The 18,046-nt window shown below is 44.9% G+C and overlaps 1 protein-coding gene across 5 annotated transcripts in view; it reads left to right on the forward strand.

Moving 5' to 3' along the window:
* The first annotated feature begins 1,009 nt into the window (after positions 1-1,009).
* kiaa0232 (KIAA0232 ortholog) overlaps positions 1,010-18,046 on the forward strand; it is a 92,159-nt gene continuing 75,122 nt past the window's right edge. For 4 of the 5 annotated variants that reach the window (XM_078404501.1, XM_078404518.1, XM_078404527.1 and 1 more), the window contains exon 1: positions 1,010-1,175. The gene's annotated coding sequence lies outside the window, so the exon portion shown is untranslated. Of the gene's footprint in view, positions 1,176-1,887; positions 1,981-18,046 lie in introns of those variants that run through there. The other variant, XM_078404511.1, reaches the window with a different exon arrangement.

Consider the following 18,046-nt stretch of genomic DNA (forward strand, 5'->3'; position numbering starts at 1 on the left):
TTTGCAGTTTTGCATCTATGATCTGATGCAACTTTATAAAATATTTCTTGTCATGGTATTGCGAAAACGCATGCCATATTTATATACAACTATCAAATGAATAAATATAATCGTAAAACTCTTCAAGTTTTATTTAGTTTTGGATGGCTTGGATTTGGACTGGGATCTCCAAAATGAGCTCCAAATGTTCTTGTTGGGGAGGACGGGTAGGTAATTTGCAATGTTGTCAACACCTTGCAATATTTGCCCCCGACATCCGCATCCTTTCTTGCCTTTTTTTCCTATTTTGATGAGTTATGGCAAAGAAGTCCCAAGAATCGGTGAGGACGTCACACTTTTATTTCCAAGTGAACTTTGAGAACCCACTGCACTATCTAAATATGTTTGATCCACCAGAAAGACCTGCATTTGTATAGCGCGTTTATGATCACTTTCAAGTAACCATAAAGTAACCATGTAACCATGATCACTGTTGTGCAATCGAAATTATAACCCGAATGTAGAAACATGGAACTGCAGACGCTGATTTATACTCCAGCACTTTGTGTCAAAAGGAGACAGGATGGAAATAGCTCCTACGTTTTCGCATTTAATGGACTATTTCGAAAAGTTATATTTTACTCCCTCTCCAAAAGTAACCGCTTCCTCGACCGAGCAATGAATGTGTTTGGAAATAAGCAACAAAACAAATAACCTCCCATCGCTGGACTTATTCGACGCCCAGCAGCAATAGCAGCGCCGCTGCCTCAGCTCAGCTCAGCTCAGGTCGACCACCTGTTTTCCCGCTCGCCGCTCCGACCGCGGAGGGAGGGAGGGAGGGGTGATGCGACCTACGTTTTGCTGCCCTCCTCCCGGCCCGTGCTGGCGCTGGTGCGCGGCGGAGTGATCGTGTTGCGAGGGGCTGGGCGTGCGGGCGTGCTGCGGCCTGTCGCCTGACTACGTGCTTCCCTTGGCGACGGGGCCGTGGCGCTGCGCGGCTGCGGCTTTAGCTTTGGGCGGGGGGAGGGGGAGAAACGTTGGTCAAGTCCCGGGCGCACGCTGAGGGAGGGAGGGAGGGAGGGGAGGACGATCCGTGCTGTCAGCGCCGCCGGGCAGAAGCGATCGGGGCCGCTGCCGCCTCCTCCGCCGCCGTCGCCGCCGCCTCCTCCTCCTCCACCCGCTGCAGCGAGAATCAGGCAAGTCACGTTAACTGTAAACGGAGCTGAACAAATGAAATGGACGCTCGGGGGATCGCTCTGACCCTGGAGCTGAGCCTTTCACCGGCTCATCTTGTTTCTGAGTGTGTCTCTCTCATGGTTGATGCGCATGTTTGGGCAACGGGGGTGTGAGGAGCAGAGAGAGGGAGGGAGGGGGCGGGGGCCCTGGTTGCCGTGCCATTGCTGGAGCAAGTGACCGGCTTATACAAAGCGCCGGGTGTGTGTGTGTGTGTTTTAAATGTCAGCCGGCGCCCTCGAGCTGCGTCAGAATGGGGAACGGTTTAAAATTCAAAAAATAACCAGCGTTTTATTGAAGTGTGACAGCTCCGCAGCGTTAGATTTAATTCCCATTCCCCCCGCCTTTCCTAAATGGGCATCTGTGTTATGAAGGCGGGCGCCTTCTCTCATATATAGAGGATGTATATTGTCAGCAAGTGTTGTGGTTTGGAATAAGAGCAAGTGCGTGTGTTTCATCATCGCAGTCCCGTCCACCAGCACCACCTACTCCTACTCCATCTCCACCTCCATCTCTTCCTCCACTCCTCCACCTCTCTTCCTCCTCTGTATCTTCCTCCTCCTCCCCGCAGTTTGTCCTTAAACGCTGGGCCTCAGTGTACACGGCAAAACCTGACTTGATGTCCTCCTTAAGCATTGTGACGCGCTCGGATTGACGGGGACGTTGACCAGTGAGAAAGTGGGCCGGGTCCACTGACACGGTGCGTCGAGGGGCTGCCGGCGTGTTCCCACCAATGGTGACGGAGGGGGGCGGTGCCTTCATGATCAGGTTAGGTGGAGCGGTCAAAGGGAGAAAGAAGCGAGAGGCGGGGAAATTATTTTTTTAGGGAGGGGTTGGCTGGTTGGGGGGGGAGGGGGCAGCAGAACGAATCAGATCAATTCAAATCAGTTCATTTCGTTCCGTGTAAATTTTGGATTGAACATATTCATTCTCTTGTCTCCTGTAAATGCACGTGCAAGAGCTGAATGAATTAATTCTTCGAAATCGCTTCGTTCATAGTTTGTCGTACAAGTTGAGCTAAAGGTCAAGTTCAAAAACGGTTGCATATTTTTGGTGCATTAGTTTGTGCGCATTTGTAGCGATCTCGTGGATTTTGAACGGTATTTATTAAACTGACTTTTAATTCAAACACCACGCCCATTATATTTTCCTGTTGATTACATTAAATTTATCTGCCTCTATTCCAGTTCTCATTTTCATTTTGATTTGTCACTTGTATGTCAAATTTGTTCACATAAATCCAGTTTATGGTTAACGTCGAGGGGGGGAGGGGAGGGGGGGGGGATGGATTTCTTTATCCTACTTAGCGATTGGGTAAGAAATGTACATCGAGTCTGAATGAAGCGATGAGTTTGGGGGTTTGGATTCACCTGGTGCAGAGTTGGCTGAATGCGTTGTCGTCATTCTGAAAAAAGTGAGCTTTTGTTATCTTAATATGTTATCTTAAGTTTTTAGAATTCAGACTTGAGATTTTTAATCCATTCTGTATTAGGAATGTTCTAATTATGATTTATTACAGTGAAATGTAGGTTATATTTATTCATAAAGGGGCCATTATTTTGACATAGACACAAAAAGCTGGAGGAACTCAACATCAGTAGAGATGCTGCCTGTACCGCTGAGTTACTCCAGCTTTTTGTGTCTATCTTCGGTTTAAATCAGCATCTGCAGTTCCTTCTTACACATTATTTTGACATCCCAGTTTTAAAAGTGCCTCATCCTAATTGTGCAATTTTGTCATTCAGGTTAAAAGTACTCTAGCTGTGGTCATATGGTAATTTTATTCTAAGCCTCCATAAATCCTATTTAATGCAGATCATGATCCATGGTTATTTTCACACTGTAATCCTGGGAGTCTCCGGATTTATTTTATTGTTATATCGGGATTCTTAAATAAAACATTTACATTTAACTTTCACATCAATTCACGAGCTCGTACAGTTTATTAAATTCTTTAGATTTCTTCAGACCAGTCTTCCTCTAACTTAGATTTTTAAAAATAAAATCATGCCATCATGGTTTGATAGATAAATGGTAACCAAAATGTGAGTATCAATAAATTATTGATGTTTCGTCCAAAAGTATAAATTGCATAGATTGCTAATTTTAACTATTTATATATGCTATTTTCAAGATTTGAAAGGAAAGTTTGTTTTATTTTTTGCACGTTTTATCATTAATCATACTGGGATCGGGGCGTGTTTAGCAGATTTACGGAAACTAGGCAAGAGTGATTGAAGGCTTGTAGCTAAATTGCAGCTACGTTTGTCGAAGCAATGATGGTGACATCTGTTTCGCTGTGATAACGTCTCCTTTAACATCAATATACATTACAACATAATTGTAAAGGAGTGTTCTCTGACACACTGTAACCTTTACTGGTAGTTTATTATAGCACATGGCACACACGTCCCAGCACTGACTGCATCCAGCCTTCAGACGTACCGGGACCTAAAAGGGTGGAACAAAAGGGAGGAGACTACAGTTGTACTAATAGGATGGGGCGTGGTTAGTGGTGATAAGGTAGCTACAGTATAGGTTGCATGCATAACCATCTACATCCTTCCCCTTACAATTCAAACAAGTTACTACAGTAGCAGGATTATTATACAGTACCTGCAAAGCTAGACATATTCTCCGTAGCGAGCCGGAGGTTTTACAATCCGACCCGAGCGAGTGCGCACAGCACCTTCACCCTCCCCGCCCGAAAGAGTAGGAGGGGGGACAAGAACAGAAACAGGAGGAGAGAAGCTGGGTGGAGAACCCAGCTTGCAGGGGGAACGGAGAGACACAGGAGAGCCAGGCGAAAATGAAGGGGTAGAACGAGTTGAAGTTGGAGAGAGAGAAGATTTTGCAGGGGACAACAGAGCCTGGGGAGCAAGCCCGGGAGGAGCAGGGGGGGCTACCCGAGGCAAAAGGACCGACCGTGGCATGCAGGGAGCAGAGGGTACGTTAGTGGAGGAAGGCTCGACACGCGATGGAGGGGTATACGGAACCGCAGGAGGTGGTTTGGGCTCGTTAACCGCCAACAGGTGCTGGCGGCTGCGTCTGTAGACAGTCCCTTCGAAATCCACGAGGTAGGAACGTGGCGCGGTGTCAAACCCGACGACGGTGGCAAGTCGGGAATAGCCGGTGGACGTCTGCAAACGGACGACCTGTCCCGGCATCAGTGGAGAAAGAGGGCGGCAGGATTTATCATGCGACCGTCGCTGGATCTCGTGTTTTTGGGCAATACGTTTCTGGACATCAGCAGGCTGCAGGACTTTAGGCATCAGGGACTGCTGGGCAATAGGCATCGGAGGGCGGACAACTCGGGACATGAGTCGCTGGGCAGGGGATCCCATGGAAATGTCTCGAGAAATGTTGCGAAGGTTCAGGAGACACTGATAGAAATCCCCGTTCGAGAGGCGGGTTTGTTCAAGCAGGTGCTTAGCGCTCCGGACCGCCCGTTCCGCTAGACCATTGCTTTGAGGGTACTCCGGGCTGCTAGTGAAATGATTAAAGTTCCACTTTGTGGCAAACGCTCGAAACTCAGCGCTGGTGAACTGGCGACCGTTGTCTGTCTGCAGCCGGACAGGGGAACCAAACGTGGCAAAGTGGCGGCGAAGCTTGCTGATCACCATCTCGGAGGTGATGGCAGGGAGGAAGTCCACCTCGAACCAATTCGAGTAAGAGTCTACTAGCACAAGGTATTGCTTACCACGCCAGTCGAAAATGTCGGCAGCCAGAGAAGTCCAGGGCATTTCAGGTGCAGGCTGCTGCAAAAGTGGCTGTCTTTGCTGATGCGGGGCAAGCGAGTGACAGTCCGGACAGGAATCGACTCGGGCTTGGATGTATTTAGCCATGGCCGGCCAGTAGTACTGGTCCTGGGCATGTGAGATGGTGGCATCTGCACCGGGATGTCCCATGTGGGCGGCATCAAAATACAAGCCACGCAGTGATTCCGGGATGACAACTTTGTGCCCTTTGATAATAATACCATCCCGGAGGACTAACTCATCGCGGACCAAAAAATAGGGGTGGACGCTGGCAGGCAACGAATTCCGCTTGGTGGGCCACCCGCGCTTGATGACAGCAGCAAGCTGCTGCAGGTCGGGGTCGTTTGCGGTGTGTTCAACCAGGCATTTCAGCTGGTGAGAAGGGACGAAGTTGACGTTCAGTACCTGTAAGTCCGACTGCTCGAAGGGGTGCTGGTCGCAGGAGGTCCGGGGGGCCCGGGACAGTGCATCAGCCACATGCATCTCGGTGCCCCTCTTATATACGATCTTAAAGTCAAAGCGCTGTAGCTGCAGCATCATCCGCTGTAGTCTGGCAGGAGCGCAGTGTATCGGTTTATTAAGTATTGTCACCAGTGGCTGGTGATCCGTTTCAATGGTGAACCTGGTGCCGAATAAGAAGTCTCTAAACTTCGAACACGCGAAAACCACCGCCAGCAGCTCCTTCTCTATCTGAGCATAGCGTTGCTCTGTGGCCGTCATTGTCCTAGAGGCATAGGAGATAGGCTGCAGCGAGTCGTCAGCGTGGAGTTGCAGGCAGGCAGCACCCAGTCCAAATCGGGAGGCGTCGCAGGTGACCACGATTGGAAGCAGCAGATCAAAAAACCTTAGTGTTGGTGTGCTGACCAGCCTCGTCTTCAGCAGGTCGAACGCCTGCTGGTGGTGTGGAAACCATGCCCAGGCAATGTCCTTCTTTGTGAGTTGTCTCAGGGGTGCGCTCAACTCGCTGAGGTCGGGGATAAACTTCCCCAGGTAGTTCACCATGCCCAGGAAGCGCTGCAGACTGACAGCGTCAGTCGGGGCCGGCAGCTCAGAGATGGCGCTGGTCTTTTGCGGGTCTGGCTTTAACCCTTGGGCTGTGAAGATGTGTCCGACGTATGTGACCTCAGGCACCCGGAACTTGCACTTTGACCGATTGAGCTTCAAATTTATCTGCCGGGCACGGTCCAAAATCCGCCGGAGGTTGTGGTCATGTTCGGCCACGTCCCTCCCATAGACCAGAATGTCATCCACAATAATCGCGCAGGGCAGACCTGCAAATAGTTGTTCCATAGAACGCTGAAATACCTCGCTGGCAGAGTTGATGCCGAACGGCATCCGTAAGAACTTAAACCTGCCGAAGGGCGTGCTGAACGTGGTCAGATCCGTGGAGCGTTTGTCCAGGGGTATCTGCCAAAACGAGCTCCTTGCATCGAGGACGGAGAACACAGTAGCTTGTCCCACCTGGGCGGCAACATCTTCGACAGTCCTCATGGGGTAGTGGGGCCGTTTAATTGCCATATTTAAGTCCTTGGGGTTAATGCACACCCGTATCTCATTTTTTCCTTTCTTCAACGTGGCGACCATGGTGGAGACCCATACGGTTGGATCGCTGACAGCCTCCAGCACTCCCATGTTGACCATGTCCTTGAGCATATTCTCCACTTTGCCCTTCATGGCAAAAGACACCCTGTGGGGTGGACGGATCACGGGCTCCACAGATGGGTCTGTCGCGATCTTGTACACCACCGGCAGCTTCCCCAGCTTGTCGTCAAACAGGTCTGGGTACTCACATAGTGGATCCATCACAGGTTGCACCTTGTGGACCGTATGGTTAAACGACACCAGCCCAAGATCCTGGCATGCCCGGTTGCTAAGCAACGTCACACAGTCACTGTCCAGAATGAAGAAAGACAGGTCCTGGGAACCTTCCTGCAGCACGCAGTGGAAGGTCGCCCTCCCCACAGGTGTTAGTTCCTCTCCCCCATAGGCACGCAAAACAGAGCGGTCGGCAATCAGCAGCTCATTATTCCTTATCCGGTGGAACAGCTTTGTGGACATTACGTTCACCTTCGCCCCCGTGTCAAGTTTAGCAGAGAAACACTTATTGTTGACAGTTATGTTCACAGAAGGATCGGGGAGGCGAGATCGGCTGTGGAGGAGAGTGTAAATACTTACATCTCCCGTAGAAAAGCTGGGCTCAGAGTCCATCTCGCTATCAACCTGCAAAAGATTGTCTAGGAGTTGTCTGGGAGCTGAGGGAACTTTCCCACGGGATCGGCAGGCAGCTGCAAAATGGTTTCTTCTCCCGCAGAAATTGCATGTCTTCCCAAGGGCTGGGCACTGTGATTCTGAGGAGTGTACGTAGCTGCAGTTAGGACACTTGTTAGATCTTGGGTCCCGGGGTGTGCGAACGGGCCGCTGTGGAGGGCGAAAGTTCTCCCTCATCCGTCGTTGTCCAGCAACTCCAGTTAAATTTACGGCTCGGTTGTCAGACCCCCTCTGTCCGTGAGGATGGTGGACCACTTCGGCAATGCGGCACGCATGCATTGCTTGAGTCAGGGTTAGGTCAGGCCGTTGCAGCAGGTCGGCACGCAGCTTCTGATCGACCATACCGGTAACGAGAATGTCTCTGACGAGCTGGTCGCGCATGGTTTCGAATCGGCACCGCTGGGCAAGGTGTCGCAGGTCGGCAATGAAGCATTCAACAGGTTCATCCGGCTGTTGCTTGCGTGAGAAGAACCTGGCCCGCTCCAGTATACGGTTGGAGGGCAGGTCGCATAGCTCCGCGAATTTGCGCAAAAGACATACCGGGTCGTCGGCCGATTCAGCTGGCTCGACCGGCTGGTCGTTGTCATCCAGGACCGCTGGTGCATAGACAAAGGCTTGAGCTCTCTTCATTGCGTCGGGACCGGCCAGGTTGAGCAAAAGTGATGCTTTGACCGCGGCTGGGTCGTTCCGGTTCGCAATATTGACGTAGTGAGTGTAGTCCATCACAAAAGTCGACCATCGTTCCGCAATGTCGGCATCGAAGACAAGGGGAGATGGCTTTCGGCATGAGGACGCCATATCGAGGGAAACCCGAAACTGGGCACTAACGGGAACAAAATAAATGAAAACCGGTAAACGGGAAACGCTCGCATCCCACTTCTGACACCATGTAAAGGAGTGTTCTCTGACACACTGTAACCTTTACTGGTAGTTTATTATAGCACATGGCACACACGTCCCAGCACTGACTGCATCCAGCCTTCAGACGTACCGGGACCTAAAAGGGTGGAACAAAAGGGAGGAGACTACAGTTGTACTAATAGGATGGGGCGTGGTTAGTGGTGATAAGGTAGCTACAGTATAGGTTGCATGCATAACCATCTACAATAATCATGTCCAATGGAAAGCACTTAACTGGTAGAGGGCTGACAACAGCTACTAGGAGAGAATATGATGTTTTTATTTTTATTGGAATAAAATTTATTCATCAGCATATAATTTTTTTTTTAAAGAAATTTAAATTTGTAAATAATCCACCATGTGAAATATTGCACATGGTTTTCCAAGGATAATTTTGTTCATGATTTAGTTGCTTTATGTTATCCTGGCAATGCTGTAATGTTATGACTTTTATGAAAAAAATAGTGGAAAGTTCCCAAGTTTTGGCTGGTAACTGCTTGATGTATTACTGTGCAAGTACTGAATTTTAACTATATGGTAGAATTTATTTTAGGTTGCACTTTGTTGGTTTTGTTTGTGCTCTGTAGTTGTCCAAGTACATTTCTGTGTACAGCGTTGTATTCTCATCAGCCTTGCAAATGCAGGGAAATATGTGGGAGTTGCCAGTAATGTTGCAGAGCATGTCCCAGAACTATTCATATAATTTTTTGGATAATTTATTAATAATAACATGAATGGCGATAGTTTAGATATATCTTTTCATAATCTCCTGTTGTTGAACCGTAAGTGAATGTTTACTCGGTTACTCAGTTTATTTTGCTGGTCATTTCACATGGCATCGACCATATATATTTGAAGCTTAGCACTTGGATTACTGATTGAGGTTGCAAAAATGATTTCCACTTTGCCCACTTTAGTTTACTTTGTTTCCAAGCTTCAAGGAGTTTTATTATTTCTGTGATAAGATCAATATTGGTGGGGTATTATGAAATACATATTTTTATGTAAGGGTGAGTTAGAGATAGATCATCATAGATAATCTCTTTATCAATTTTTTTTTTGTTAGTTTCTGTAAATTTCAGAGATGTTAAGTGTTTGGATCAAATGAGCTGTTTGTATACAGCAAAGGCGGAGATTGATAGATTCTTGGATAGTACAAGTGTCGGGCTATAGTGAGAAGGCAGGAAAATGAGGTTGAGAAGAAAAGATAGATCAGCCATGATTGAATGGTATAGTAGACTTGATGGGCTGAATGGCCTAATACTGCTCCTTTAACTTATGAATAGGAAGGAACTGCATCTGCTGGTTTAAACCAAAGATAGTCATCGTTGAACTCCTTTTTTTTAATTTAGAAAAATCCCATTTGGGTTCTTGTTAAGATACATAATTATGTTGCTGACTTACTGAATGAAAATAAACAATTGTCGTTTGTATTTTCATTGATTTTTGATAGTGAATTTTAGTTTACCAAAATGTTTTACAAAAGATAAACAACATAGGTGGCAGGATGGGGAATTTTATTTCAGTTTTATTACCAATTCAAGAAAACACTTTTCAGGTTCGATTGGAGAATATTAGCTCATCTTCAACAGAATTGTTACTTTGATCTGCTTTTCAAATATGTTTTATAAGGTATACAGCTCAGTTAAAAAAATTCAAAGCAATTAAGGGAAGCAGACGACCGTGCATATTGTTATTTAATAACAAAATTATTGCATATCATTTTGATTTTTAGTTTAGGCTGTTCATTTTCGATGTTTCTTTTCTACGTCCAGGCATTATACTTTTTCACTGAGAGAACTTGGGATGAATGATGGGGTGCACTCTAATGTTTGGAGGAGTGAACAGACATGAGTTAAATCAGGAAGGGATTAATGCTAGGCTGGTGGGGGTATAAGCCTGAATGTGAAGGGAAGGAAAGTTCTTCAACTAATTCTCGGAAATTGTGTGAAGTAATTGAAAAATGTGAAAATGGCAATCATCAAGTGAATAACTGCTGAAATATAATTACATTTGAAATAATAAAACCTGAAGAGGAATAGAAAAGCAAGAAACTGCTGATGTTGGAATTGTAGAAAATTCTGGAAATATGCAGGTTAGGCTGCATTTTTGGAGAGAAAACAGTTAACATTTCAGGTTCATGGCCTTTCATTGAAACTGAAGGAAAAGTAATACTTTTAAGTCAAGAGATAATTTTAAGCAGGTAAGGAAAAAATAGCCCAAGATAATTTATTCTATTAAAAAAAACTAGGTAGGCAAAGTGACAAAGAAATTAATGAAAAGTTTTGAAATAGAAGATAATTATCATAAGAAGAAAAAAAACATGTAAATAAATGGGCTTATTAGAAAATTGATTTTTTTTTAACTAGGAAAATTTAAGATGTTATGAGAGGCCACCAGATATATATAGTTAAAAATTGTCACTATGCAAGTAATGTGTGAATTAAATTTAGCTACAAAAAAACAAAACATAAAGTGCTGGAGGAACTCAGCGGGTCGGGCAGCATCTATAGAAAGAATCAGCAGATAATGTTTTGGATTGGGACCTTTTTTCAGACTTGGTCCCAACCTAAAATGTGGGCTGCCCATACCTCCCACAGATGGTGCCTGACCTACTAACTTCCTCCAGCACTTGGTGTTTTGCTCAAGATTCCAACATCTGCAGTTCCTTGTGTCTGCATACATGACATAAATGTTGCCTTACAAATAATAACTTTTTTGAAGATTTAAATTTATAGTGTTTTTTTAAATGCATTGATGATACAAAAAGTATTTTTTTAAACTGTCTGATTAGTGCTGCATGGGAAACTTATGGGTCGACTATCTTGGGGCATTGTTGAAACTTGGCTCAAAGGAAGCAACCTTTGAAAGCAACTATCTGCTGCTAACTGTACATTCTACCACTTTGATTTTTTTCCCTTGCCCGATATTGGTTCTACCTTTTTGGCCATCTCATCATCTTTCACTTTTATCGATGTTAAACAAAATTACTTACCACCTCACCTGCCCTTGGTCCCTGCCTCCTGCCCATTTCGCTCTGAGACATATCTTGCCAATTCCTACAGTGAATGATTTTTCCTTCTCAGAAATATAATTTTAATGAATTAGTGTAGGAAGGAACTGCAGATGCTGGTTAAAACCGAAGATAAACACAAAAGTTGGAGTAACAGCATCTCTGGGGAGAAGGAATGGGTGACTTTTTGGGTCGGGACCCTTCAGACTAGTTAGGGATAAGGGAAATGAGAGATATAGATGATGATATAAAGAGTTAAAGAACAGGGGATATGCAATGGCAAAGATTTAAAGATTGCATGGATGAATTACAACAATTGTTCATCCCTGTCAGGCGTAAAAATAAAGCAGGGAAGGCAGCTCAACCGTGGCTAACGAGGGGAATTAGGGATGGTGTTAAATCCAAGGAAGAGGTGTATAAATTGGCCTGAGGAAGCAGCAAACTGGAGACTGGGAGAATTTTAGAATTCAACAGAGGAGGACAAAGGGGTTAATTAAGAGGGGGAAAATAGAGCATGAAAGAAGCTTGTGGGAATATAAAAACTGACTAAAAGCTTCTGTAGATCTGTGAAGAGGAAAAGATTAGTGGACAAATGGAGGTCCCTTACAGTCAGAAACAGGTGAATTTATAATGGGAAACAAGGAAATGGCAGAACAGTTAAACAAGTACTTTGGTTCTGTCTTCGCTGAGGAAGACACAAACAATCTCCCAGAAATACTAGGGGACCGAGGATGTAGTGGGAGGGAGAAACTGAGTGAAATCCACATTAGTCAGGAAATGGTAAACTTGGGACTGAAGGCAGATAAATCCCCAGGGCCTGATGGTTTACATCCCAGGGTACTCAAGGAGGTGGCCATAGAAATCATGGACGCATTGGTGATCATTTTACAAAGTTCCAGAGACTCTGAGACAAAGTTCCAGAGACTCTGAGACATGTGGACTGGAGGGTAGCTAATGTAACCCAACTTTTCAAGAAAGGAGGGAGCGAGAAAACAGGAAAATGTATAGACCAGTTAGCCTGGCATCAGTAATGGGAAAGATGCTTGAGTCGATTATGAAAGAATTAATTGCAGCGCATTTGGAAAGCAGTGACAGGATCGGTCAAAGTCAGCATGGATTTATGAAGGGGAAATCATGCTTGACTAATCTTCTGGAATTTTTTGAGGATGTAACAAGTAGAATGGACGAGGGATGTGGTGTATCTGGACTTTCAAAAAGCCTTTGACAGGATCCCACACGAGATTAATGTGCAAAATAGAGCACATGGTATTGGGGGTAGGGTATTGACATGGATAGAGAACTGGTTGGCAGACAGGAAGCAAAGAGTAGGAATTAACGGGTCCTTTTCAGAATGGCAGGCAGTGACTAGTGGGGTGCAGCAATGCTCAGTGATGGGACCCCAGTTATTTACAATATATATTAATGATTTAGACAAAGGAATTAAATGTAACATCTCCAAGTTTGCGGATGACACAAAGCTGGGTGGCAAGGTGAGCTGTGAGGAGGATGTTATGAGGCTGCAGGGTGACTTGGATAGGTTGAGTGAGTGGGCAGATGCAATATAATGTGGATAAATGTGAGGTTATCCACTTGGGTGGCAAGAATAAGAAGCCAGATTATTATCTGATTGGTGTCAGATTATGAAAAGTGGAGGGGCAACGAGAGCTGGGTGTCCTTGTACACCAGGGAGCAAGTAAGTCCTACTGCAGTTGGACAGGGCCCTGGTGAGACCACACCTGAAGTATTGTGTGCAGGTTTGGTCTCTTAATTTGAGGAGGATATTCTTGCTATTGAGGGAGTGCAGCACAGGTTCACCAGGTTAATTCCCGGGATGGCGGGACTGATATATGATGAAAGAATGGATCGACCAGGCTTATATTCACTTGAATTTAGAAGGATGAGAGGGGATCTTATTGAAGCATATAAAATTCTTAATGGATTGGACAGGCTAATTGCAGGAAAATGTTCCCGATGTTGTGGGAGTCTAGAACCAGGGGTTACAGTGTAAGAATATGGACTGAGATGAGGAAAAACTTTTTCAGCCAGAGAGTTGTGAATCTGTGGAATTCTGTGCCACAGAAGGGAGTAGAGGCCAATTCACTGGATGTTTTCAAGAGAGAGTTAGGTACAGCTCTTAGGGTTAACGGAATAAAGTGATATATGGAGAAAGCAGGAATGGGGTGCTATTTTTGGATGATCAGGCATGATCTTGTTGAATGGTGGTGCTGGCTTGAAGGGCCGAATGGCCTACTCCCGCACCTATATTCTATTTTTCTAATGAATGAAAGATATGCAAAAAAGTAACGATTATTAAAGAAACAGGCCATTGTCACCTGTTTGCTGGGCAAAAACGAGAAGTTGGTGCGACTTGGGTGGGCGAGGGATAGAGAGAGAGGGAATGCCGGGAAGGCAGAAAGGGGAGGAGATGGGAAGATGGTGACTAGTGTTGGGATCCCGTTGGAAGTGGCAAAAATTTTGGAGGATATGTGTTGTTTGCAACGGCTTAAGGGGTGAAGGGTAAGGACTAAGAAAACTCTGTCTCTGTTGTGCCTAGGGGGGGGAGGGGGAGCAAGGGCAGAGCTGTGGGGTACCGAGGAGACACGAGTGAGAGCCTCATCTATGATGGGAGAGGGGAACCCCCATTCCGTAAAGAATAAGGACATCTCGATGTCCTGGTTGGGAACACCTCATCTTGGGCGCAAATGCTGCGTAAACTGATTCAGTTTCAACAGTGACAGGAATGGAAATGAAATTCATGGCCATGAGATAGAGGCGATTTCATGAGCTCATAAGTGATAGGAGGAGAATTAGTCCATTCGGCCCATCAAGTCTCCCTCCTAACCCCATTCTCCTGCCTTCTCCCCATACCTTCTGACACCTGTACTAATCAAGAATCTATCTATCTCTGCCTTACAAATATCCACTGACTTGTCCTCCACAGCCTTCTGTAGCAAATAATTCCACAGATTACTCACCCTCTGACTAAAGAAATTTCTCCTCATCGCCTTCCTAAAAGAAAGTCCTTTAATTGTGAGGCTATGACCTCTAGTCCTCAACTCTCTCACTAGTGGACACATTCTCTCTACCTCCACTCTATCCAAACCTTTCACTATTCTGTATGATTCAATGAGGTCCCCCCCTTATTCTTACAAAATCCAGCGAGTACAGGCCCAGTGCCGACAAACGCTCATCATAGGTTAACTTACTCATTCCTGGGATCATTCTAATAAACCTTCTCTGGACCCTCTCCAGAGCCAGCACATCCTTCCACAGATATGGTGCCCAAAATTGCTCACAATATTCCAAATGTGGTCTTACCAGTGCCTTATAGAGTACCTCAGCATTACATCCCTATTTTTGTATACAAGCCCTCTTGAAATAAATGCTAGCATTGAGTTTGTGCATCAGTCTGAAGAAAGGTCTCGACCCAAAACGTCACCCATGCCTGACCTGCTGAGTTACTTCAGCATTTTGTTACTTTAGCATTGAGTTTGCTTTCTTTACTACTGATTCGACTTGCATATTAGCTTTTTGTGAATCCAACACCAGCACTCCCAAGTCCCTTTGCACCTCCGATTTCTGGATTCTCTCCCCATTTAGAAAATAGTCTAAGCCTTTATTCCTACTACCAAAATGCATGACGCCGCACTTTGCTTCACTATATTCCATCTGCCACTTCTCTGCTTCCCCCGCTCCCAACCTGTCCAAGTCCTTCTGCATTGTCCCTGCTTTCTCTACACTATCTGCCCTTCCACCTATTTTCGTATCATCCGCAAACTTGGTCACAAAGTCTTCAATCCCCTTGTCCAAATCATTAACATACAACGTGAAGACTAGTGGCCCCAGCACCGACCGCTGCGGAATTCCGCAAGTCACTGGCAGCCAACCAGAAAAAGCCCCCTTCCTTGTCACTCTGTCTTCTGCCATCCAGCCAACCTGCTATCCATGCTCGTATCTGCCCTTTGATACTGTGTGCTCTCATGTTCCTTCAGCTGGAACATGGAACATGTGAACACATGGAACATGTGAACACATGGAACATGTGGCTCCTTATCAAAGACTTTCTGAAAATCTAATTAAACAACATCTACTGACATTCCTTTGTCTGTCCTGCTATTTCAAAGAATTCCAGCAAATTTGTCAAGCATGACCTCCCCTTCACAAAGCCATGCTGACATTGGCCTATTTTATTGTGAACTTCTAAGCACTCCGTAACCTCATCCTTTATAAGAATACTATAGGACTCTAAAATCTGACCAACCGCCAAAATCAGACTAACTGGCCCATAGTTCCAACTATTCCGCTTTGCTCCCTTTTTGTGCAGCAGGGTAATATTGACAATTTTCCAATCATTTGTGACCTCTCCTGTCTCTGGTGATTCTTGAAATATCACTGTCAATGCCTCCACAATCTCTAAAGCTACCTCTTTCAGAACCCTAGGGTGCAGTTCATCTGGTTCAGCTGACATCCACCTTCAGCCCTTTCAGCTTCCCAAGCACCTTCTCCCTAGTAGTAGCCACTTCACTAACTTCCAACTACTGACTCTTGAATTTCAGGCACATTGTTGGTGTCTTCCACTGTGAAGACTGATGCAAAAAAAGTTATCCAACTCCTCTGCCATTTCTTTATTCCCCAATATCACTTCTCCTGCATCATTCTCCAGCGGCCCAACTTCCACTCTTGTCTCTTTCTTACTCTTAAATATAACTGAAGAAACTCTTGCTATCCTCTTTTATATTATTGGCTAACTTACCTTCGTATTTCTTCTTTTCTCCCCGTATTGCCTTTTTAGTTACCTTCTGTAATATCTTGGATCATCTCATGTTGGATGCAACTTCACAAAAAAGACAGTGGAGTGTCACTTGGACTGATGACTTAAGAATTGTATTGACAACCTATTTTTAAAAAAAGGTGTGTTTCTGGATGAAATGAAAAATACAAGAACAAGAATTGATCTGTGGTGGCACTTCAGTGGAAATATTGCAGACCTGGGAAGAGATGCCTTTGCAAGATATTTTGTATTTGTGACTGGCTGGATAACAATCTGAATCTAAACTTATAGGAGCTAGATTTTAGGATTTATCTTCAATAAATTTTAAATTGTATTAAAATGCACATTTCAATTCAGGGGCTGCCTTTGTAACTATATGGAGGTGGAATGTGTAATTTGTGTTTTGTTTAAAACTTTATTTTAGATTTCATTGTTTTCATTTGGTGAGGAATAAATGGAAGAGATAAATTTCAGGAAGCATTTGGAGTGACTTAATTAAACTGAACTTGAATGCTTCCACATTATGTTGTGATTTGGGATTTTGGTTTATAAATCTTGAATGTTCAATGTTGTAATTTGCAAGCAGGTAGAGTGTTTCACAGGAATGATCTATTAATAGCTATATATAGATTTTGTTGACCCAGCCCTGAAATCCAGTGGTATTCATCTTTATATAGTTCTAGTTAAACATTTGATGATTATTTAGCTGAACAACATTTGATGTTGGATAATGAAATATAGCCTCCTATCAAAGTTCTGAGTATTTGCTGGGTATTTGTCAGTACATACGTGGAAATTAACGATTTTTGAATGCCGTGGTGTGGTCGCCTAAATGAGAAATACACAGACAAGTAAAAATGTGTGAGGACCCCTTGGCGATGGTGGCGTAAGAGTGGTGAGAAATTCCATTGCAGAGAGTTCTCTGGCAACAACTGGAGAGAAGAGAATTCAACTAGGCAAGGATAGCCACATTCAGCAAGATAATGGGGGGGAAAAAAAGCATTTGTGAAGAATGATGAGATCATCCATTTCAAATGATTGAATGTTCAAGGAAATTGAGGAGGAAGGTTGCACTGCAATCAAACAGGATATCATCTCTTTTGATTTTTTGGGGGATAAAAATTTGATGGGGGAAAGTTCAGAGCTCTGGAAAGGCGAGTTTAGTTATGGGAGACGAGAATGTGTTCCCTAATTTTGGAAATGAGTTGGTTGGCTGGAAGAATAAAAGGCGTGGAGTTTTATTTATTTATTTATTTATTCGTGTCATCACACAATTGTTTGCCAATAGCGAGCAAATTTCAGTGCCACGTCGTTGGCCTCTGCAAGATCCTTTACAGTGCATGTGTCATGCAGAATGACACAGCTCAGGAGATGTTTCATAGTCTGGCAGCCCCGTACGCACTCGCAGTCTGCCGCATCTTCAGTATATCCGCACTTCAGCATGTTCGGTTTGCTCCTTCCCATGCCTGTCCGCAGTCTGTTGAGACTGTGCCAGGTTATCCACGGTTGGTCGGAATTTGGTGGGAGTTTCTCAGAGGGATCGATTGCCAAATGAATGTCTTCTGATGATTTCTTTAGTTTCTCTTCCCAGAGTTTGAGCCTTCTGGACGATGCACTGCAGTCCACGCGATGGACAAAAGAGAGGAAACTTCTGCGTGATTTCAGATGCTGAGGTAGCAAAGGGTGGTCATGTAGGGGGTGTCTTTCATCCTCTGATTATTTGAGGCGTTCTTTTTGACTGGCTACAGCTCCTCTGATTCCAGGAGGTGCAATGCCAGAGAGTAGGTAGATGTTGTCAGTCTTGGTAGGTTTCATGCATCCACTGATGCAGCGACAGCTTGTGTTTAGCACAGGATCAATCATCCTTGCATGAGCTGAGCGCTCCCATACTGCGCAGGAATACCCGGCAGTGGAGAAGCAGAGAGCCAGAGCTGTTGATCGAATGGTTTTAGAATTTGCTCCCCATTTTGAGGCACTCAGCTTGCTAAGAAGAGTATTTCTGGAACTTACTTTTCCTTTAAGCTTGGTGATATGTGCTTTGTAGGTCAGAGATCGATTTAGAGTCACACCGAGATAGACTGGAATGTCATAGTGCTCCAATCTGCCTCCATTCTATATGATCTT

Source organism: Rhinoraja longicauda, chromosome 1 (genome assembly GCF_053455715.1).
Source record: "Rhinoraja longicauda isolate Sanriku21f chromosome 1, sRhiLon1.1, whole genome shotgun sequence".
In the NCBI taxonomy this organism is placed as follows: Eukaryota; Metazoa; Chordata; class Chondrichthyes; order Rajiformes; family Arhynchobatidae; genus Rhinoraja; species Rhinoraja longicauda.